Source organism: Anser cygnoides, chromosome 3, assembly GCF_040182565.1.
Source record: "Anser cygnoides isolate HZ-2024a breed goose chromosome 3, Taihu_goose_T2T_genome, whole genome shotgun sequence".
NCBI lineage: Eukaryota > Metazoa > Chordata > Aves > Anseriformes > Anatidae > Anser > Anser cygnoides.
The window spans coordinates 15,224,399-15,232,309 of NC_089875.1; positions in this window are offsets into that span (position 1 = coordinate 15,224,399).

Below are 7,911 nucleotides of genomic sequence, written 5' to 3' on the forward strand. Positions count from 1 at the left end.
GCAGGCTGCAGAACTGCTCTCCTCTGGTTGTTAAAGCTAAGGGAGCTTCAGGCAGGCTGAGGCAGGGGAGACGAAAGAATGCAAATGCATCTTTGACTTCTTTCAGAGGTTGCAGTACCTTTTATGAAGTGTATTCTCCCAGCCTGCCTTGGTCCTATGGTCTTCACTAGCCACCTGCCGTGGCCACCATCAAAGCTTTACATGATTTTAAGGGCGACTCACTGGTGATAGTTGTTCTTAATCCAGACACGTATCGTACTGATATTGCTGCACAGTGTGCAACCACTCTGACATGGCTTTTTAAAATGCACTAACCTCACGGTTCTGCAAGTCACGCGAAGGAGTGGAGTAGCCTGGGTAGATTAAAATGTTAGACTTACTATTGCCTTTGAGAATTTACATAACTTTTAGTCTGGCCATTGTATGAAACTTGGTTTGCCTGAAGTCACAGCCTTGCCACAAGCAGGACTTCTGCATCTCCAGGTACAAGTGCTGTGTTTTTTCCCTTCAAGGTGCACTCTTCTGGGACTGGAGCCCGCTAGGCTGTTGGCACATTAGCGCTTACTTGTCTGTAAAGAGCACCTTCAGTTGGGAAGATAGAAGAGTGCCCACCTTGCAGGTGTTGAGGGCTGGTCATCAGCAGCCGTGTCAGGCCTATGTCATCCAACTTAAGTTTCCTGCTTACTCCAGCATCTTTGAAATCTTGCCTTCTGCTGTGCAATCTGTTCTTAAGAAGACAAAGGCATGAAGAAAGTCCTACAGTCTCCTTGCATCCTGAAAGGTAAGCTGGTAGAAGCCAAGCTAAAAAAAGAATGATAAATATTGAAAAGAAAAAGCATTATAAATAATTCCCATGGGAGGCAAGCTCCGGCTGTATTTAAGCAGAGGTAAAGCGATGGCTGGTAGCCAAAGATGTGTGCATGTGCTGCTTGGCTCCCAGCTCAACCACACTTTCCCTGAGTGACCAGATTATGTGGTCTTTCCGTGCCTCTCCAATCAATAGTGTTGTCCTGCCTCACGTGGGAGATGTGAGGATAAACTTGGGATGTGGTCGTGGTCTGTGGGGATGGAGGCTAGAAATACCCATGGAAAGCTGTGTGTTGAAGACGGATGCTTCCTGTTGTCCCGTGCCCAGTGTATTTTCACATGCTGTGACTTGTTTCAGGATTCAATGAAAACCTAACAGGCCAAACTCTGTTAAAAGTGCTGTTTAACAAAAAAATTATGCCCTATTCTGCTCACAGCAAAACTTGGCTGGTTTGAAAGTGCAGTTACACAGCTTACAAACTCAGTATCTTACCCACGGCTTTTCTTGCTTGTAGCGAGCTATAGAAGCAAAACCCAAAGACTCTTAACTCCTGTATCTGTTCCTCTGCCTGGTGTTTTTTTTAGGCTTGGTTGGCTGCTAGTGCCCTGGTGAGCTTTTGTTGTCTGTGAAATAGGTGAAGGTCTTAGAAGGAATGTTAGTTTCATTTTTTAGTTTTTCTCCTTTATTGTTGAAAATGACCTTATTTAACAAAAAAGCACATTTATTTCATATAAATTCTAAGGGACAAAATTTGTGAATAAATTGCAGATTTAGCCTTACAGTCTTTTCTCCGTTTTCCTGTCCTGATTCACAGAGCAGGGGGTTTTGCCAGAGCTCGCTTCTTTGTGATTTATGGGCTAGAGCCAGAAGATGATCCTCAAAGACGGCTGTGGGCAATTTTTATAGCTATAATGAAGTGGCTTCTCCTTCAGAGACCCTTCAGTGTCTGATCTCTAGCTGCACACTGGCCAGTTGTGCAGCAGAGCCTGTGGGGTGGATATTTTGGGGAGTGCCCCCAAAACCAAATGAGCTGTGGCTGTTTGCCTTGCTGATAACACTTCATGGGTGCTGACCGACTCTTACAGCTGCCTTCCTGCTTCTGCCTGTGCTGGCACTGCTCTCTGCCTTGCTCTGCCTTGTGAGCTCAGGCAAAAATCATCCTCGTCGGTGAAATGCCTGGGGAACATTAGAATGCTGTGAAAATCATATACATGACAAGTGAGGGTCAGTGGTGGTGTCCTCAGGCACAGGGACCTCATTAGGCTCTTGTTTTGTTGTGGCTTTGGTTATTTAGAGTTCAATGTATTTGTAAGGTCTCTGTACAGCTGCCACGTGGTCATACTTTAACAAGCAATTCTGCCTGAACAACAAACACACTCATAAAATTACAGAAGGTATTCTCAGTAGGATTTCTGCAAACACTTGGTAGCGTTTGTGTATAAGACGGGCCTGCAAGAAAGTTGCATTGGATTTATGAATTGAAACTGAAAAACTGAAATTCCCAGCAGGTGTCTGGGACATGATATAAATCTGAATACAAATATTTTCTCCAACTTCTTTTTTAAAATACTGGCTAACGAGGGAGCGCCTGCAAATCATTCTGTATTGAAACACTGGCTTGTACTGTCTACTGTTGGTATTGTATTTCTTTCATCCTTATATTCTCAACAGAAGATCCCCAATGAAATCTCCTTGGTAACCAGAAATTCTGCTAGGAGTCCTTTCAAAATCTTCTGCTAATTTTCATTGATTGCTGTGTCCAGAAAAGATAATCATTACTACGCTAAAAACCAGTTTCAAAAGGCATTTTGCAAATGCCTCAATTCAGATACCGATTGTATGGATTACGTTGCTTTAAAAAGTAGGATTTTAGGGATGGAGCAATGTGACTAAGTGATGCTCCTAGGATCGGCCAAAGTTATTTGAAAATATGTTTGGATTTGGTGTGTCAATAGAAATGAATTAAAGGCAAAATAACTTAGGTCTATTGATGTAAATGCTCAAAAATCTCCTAACTGTGGAAATAAAGGCTAATTGATCAAGCTCACAGTTTCCAGTTTTGGAAGGTAGTGTGGGCACTGAATTAAAATGGTTTGATTTGCAGAGACGCTGGTTCTCGGAGAATCCTCGTTTGAAAACGTTGCCTCTAACTCCCTCTCTCCGGTCCACTTTGGTGGGTCTGTGATGACAGGTTTCAGTCTCAGCATCATTTATTGCACTTCTCTGAAATGCACCTTCGTATTTGACCTGCCACAGAGCTGGGGGAGTGTGAGTCCCCTGTTAACCAGGCTTCAACAGCGTGCCGAAAATGGGGTCCAGCAAGTCTGGATAGCGGTGCTGAGAAAAGTGCTCTGATGTATTTAGGGGCTGGCAATTAAAACAGATCTGTAATACTTTCAGCAATCCCAGGGCTACAGATGGAGCAGACAGAGCCAGAGCTTCCTTGTGTGCACCACGGGCCTCCCATGCAGGCTGGTGTGTTCCTTGCAGCCCCTTGGGAGGGGACGTGCTCCCGTCCTGCATCCTGGGGGTGGCCACAAGAACCCCCCCCCACCTCCTCCAGCCACTTCTCTGCCCTGGGGTGCTGGTCGGCTGTGCCCAGGCAGATACAGGATATTCCTATAAGCTAGTGCTTCCAAAAAATTTATTTTATTTTATTTTATTTTATTTTATTTTATTTTATTTTATTTTATTTTATTTTATTTTATTTTATTTTATTTTATTTTATTTTATTTTATTTTATTTTATTTTATTTTATTTTATTACATTTATTACATTTTATTACATTTTATTACATTTTATTACATTTTATTACATTTTTATTTTTTTATTTTATTACATTTTTATTTTATTTTCTATTTTCATTTTCTATTTTCATTTTTATTTTTATTTTTATTTTTTACTTTTTTCTTTTCTTTTTATTTTTTCTTTTAGTCTCATGTGCTCTTGCTAGGGCTTTCTGTCAAACTTCCGCTTCTAAACATCTGAACGCTTTTGATCTCTAATTTCTGTATGCTCTGCATGTATTCCCATTAACCTGCTAATGGAAAAAAATAATTGAGTATTCTGAGGCTTTTTAATGTTAATAAAAAAAAAAAAAAAAAGACCAACCAGCATCTAGTAGAAGTGTTTGCCTTGCTTGTGTTCTGGCAGCGCCGTGCTGATTGGCAAGGAATTGGATATCCAGTTTTATGCTGATATGCTTCAGACAGCCTGCGGATGATATTAAACTATAACGGTGTTTGTTATGGTGGCTGTGGCGTGTTATGAGGATAACCAGAGCACGACTTGTAGAGAGTGAGGGCAGCTTTTCCAACCGCATCACTTGTTTTCTTTAATAAACAGTGTTTCAGGCTGTTCATTTTTATACGCTGTTGCAACAGGAGATCCAAATTTACCACAATAACTTCTCTAGTTTTGCAGCAGCTGTGTTTTTAGCAATTACAGTTGCTTATTTTAACCGTTTTTCTGGCTTTTGGTTGCATAATCAGGATGCTTAAAACCTGCAGTATGGAACCTTCAGAATACAAACGATCTGATTGCATGGGCTTAGTATTTTACTCCCATCCATACTCAGTCAACACCATGGCTGCTTTCTTAACTTTATTTGCAAGTCCATTCACATTTTATTTTTTAGAAAACTAAATGAATTACTTGCTTAAAATAGTTTGTGGCAAGTGGAAATCTTGTTGGGAAATCTTTGTTAAAGGAGCGCTGGGTAACGGTATTTAATGCCATGTGTGAGTGGAGGAGGCCAGACTGGCCCAGGGAACAGTCCTGGGGTTGCACAGCCAAGAGGATTTTAAAATGGGAAAACGTAATATACAAAGGAAAAAATAAATGTGAGAATGGTGTTTAAAACAAGTTTTGTGAAAAATAACGGCGATCTTCATAAACCCTTATAGAGCTGGAGTCTCAATGAGACTACTGAGCAAGTGCCTATGTGTGGTCAGGGTTGTAGCGTGGAGACTCAGACAAAAACATACTGAAAATATTCTTATAAAATATTTATTGAATAGATATACGTTGGTTTTATTAAAAGCACTTGTGTACCAAGAAGATATTTTTTTTTTTTAAAAAAAAAAAACTACTCATATATGTATATTTTTTCCCATGCTAATTAATTTTTAGGAGCAACTCTGCTTTAAAAAAAGATTTTAACGCAGTCAACGGTATCTGAATAAGGTTTTGCTTTTCAGGAATTTGGCTTCACACACAATGTTTTAGAGAGCTGTTCCGTTGAGCACTTGGACAACAAAGTAATCCTGCTGATATAACGCACGTATTGTAGGGCTTGTGTACGGGGCTGGTGGCTCAGCTGTGACATAAGGAGAAGAGATCTAAGCTTTGGTTAAGAGCCCCCTTTGCTCTCCGTGCCTGTTTAGCTCCTTCCTCTTGCGTTTAGGTTACCTGGGGGGCACTAACCACTGCCAGCTGAGGCAGGAAAGCAAACACGTGTTTCACGTTAAGGGCTGAGGGTGCTCATTCATTTCATATGGACGGCCAAAAAGCTTATGGCCATGGGGTGGTAATGTATATATTCTTCTTAATCACTTTGCATTAGCACAGGTGTATGCCAAAGACTGAAGTACTTGGGGGCAAATAGTTCCTGTGGTATACGTGACTGTTTCAAGGTTAAACCTGCAAAAGACTTCCATGGCAACCCTTCTAAAACTCCGAGCACATTGTCTTACTGTAACAGAAACGCCAAATCATCGCTCAGAGGTTAAGGGCTCATAGCAGAGCAGAACAGGAACGTGGATGTTTATCATTTTTAGGCTATTTTCCTGTTTGCCACCAGGTGTCAGTAAAGCCTAAGAAATAGAAAATCACTGCAGTGGATTAAGGTGTTTTCTATTAAATCATCCTTCCTTACAGGTAAATAATTATTTAGGCGTTAATTGGGGTAGTTATTTCTTTTAGAATCTGTGTATTTGTTGACAAGTGTGATCTGTGTCCTCCTGTAGATGGCTGATCTGTTCAAAAACTGTAGGATATACACCTTTTTGCATATTTACAGATACGATCAGTGTTACGTTTGTGCAAAATCCTCAGGCTGGTAAGGAACACACAGGTGGGATTCAGGAGCTGGCAGCTCTTCTTTGGAGGTAGCAACCCTGCTGGGAACTCTGCTGCTAAACCTCCCTGCTACTCACACTGCAGCCTTGCTGGCGCCAGCATTTTCTCTGCTATGGTTATGGAAACTGGGAGCTGGAAATGAAGTAGGGTTTCTGAGGTGCTGACGTAAAGCTCTGCTCCCTTGACTTGTATTTGGGAAAGAAAGCATGTGAGCATCTTGCATGCGGAGGCTACAGCACAGATGGTATTCCTGGAAGAGGAATGTCGAGGGCTAGCCTTTGCTTGCACCACTTCTCCTGCACTGCAGGTATCCATCTCTCACCCCTGGAGTGTAAACAGGAAAAAAAAAAAAGTCTTTTTTTTATGTATATATTTATTTTTCTTTTTAGCTTTATTGCTTTGTACAAAATAATGATAATAAAAACTTAGAACCTTGGTTGTCTTTAGTTAAAAACGTTTGCCAGTGCAGATAGTGGTGATTTTGGCACTGTCAACGTATATGGCATTGATTTAGAGGCAAGGCTTAAAGGCAGGAGGTGTTTTTTTCCTGGGGTAAATGCAATGCTTACAAATACTGTAACTACCGTTGAGTGAAAAATTATCTGCCTACGAACATAGGAGCTTGTCTTCTGAATAAAAACGGAATAAAATTGTGCTCAAATACATTTATTCAGTAAAGTCTTCTTTAGGGTGGGAGGTTGCCTTTGCTCTAGGTAATCTGCTCTATATATTTTATCTCTGCATGTGCAGATACTCTGTGGTTTAAATTAGGTTGCAGATGTACATTTCATTATTGCTTGAGAGTTTGTTCGAGATGTCTTAGCCAGGACGCTCTTCATTGTACAATGGATTTGTGCTTGTATATGCAGAGAAATAAAAGGCTTGTGATAGCTGTAAATAAGTTTTCTGTAAGTGCTTTTTTTGTCATTGTTCTTGTTTTATTTGAGTTAAGGGGATGCATGATAAAAATGTAAAGAGAAAACACATTTGTTGTTAATTCTAAAATACATTTGTTCACATTTTTAAAGTTATCATTTCAAGATAATATTTCAAAAGGACAGGTAAATGGAATTTTCCCAGCAGCTCTATGGAGGGTTGATTGCTGTGTTTTCGAGGAGGTTTTTAGAATCCTTGCCATGGTCCTACAACTTTGGGTTTTGTTTTCCTTGGAGCAGGCCGAACGAGCAATCAGTTGGGTGAAATTCTAAATTCTTTGGCGTGTTTTCAGCAGTATTGGGAACAACCTCGAGAAGCCCAGCCAATGACCTCCCAGCCCGTGTGGAAAACTTCAAAAATGTTGATAAAGGTTCTCAAAAAAACAATCTGGAAAAAAAAAAAAGGCAAATCTGCTGACATATTTTCTGATGTGCTAATTTATACCATTTTTACACTATAAGCATAATTTCTTTTTATTTAGAAGAGCTGGTACAAAGGCATAGAGAGAAACTATTCCTTTGGGTAGAAGCTTGGTTGGGAAGGTTGGGAGGGATTCAAACATGGATTTATGTCAAAATCAGGGAAGGAGGAAGAATAGAACAGTGGTTTGGAGAAGGGTCATTTTATTCTTGCTTGGCCTTTCCCTTCTTCTTTAGGTACTGGGCTGGGGGAACCTTGGTGAGACCTGGTAGAGCCATTGTCCTACCCTAGTGTCTGTGCATGCACGCTGCATGTGTGTATGTAGATTAGTCTGGTCCTCCTTGATTCTGCATTTGGATAGCCTTGCCTCTGTGCTTTGAACATCACCCACACTACTATTAAGGGTAATAAATGGAGATTGAAGTGTGATTTTTTTTTTTTTTTTTAACACCTCATGAATCTCTTCGGGTTAATGTGGGTGGGGTGTGGTAAGAAGAAGTTAAAGAAGTGAGGACTCCATGAAAGGGGAGGGAAGCTGAAACAGTGGGGCTATTTATTATTTGTTAAAGAGGATGTCAATAAAAAAGTTTAAATTTGGGGGAATTTGTTGGAACATAGTCCATAGAGTCCCCTGCAATCGTCAGGTAGTGATCTGCCTGCTGCAAAAC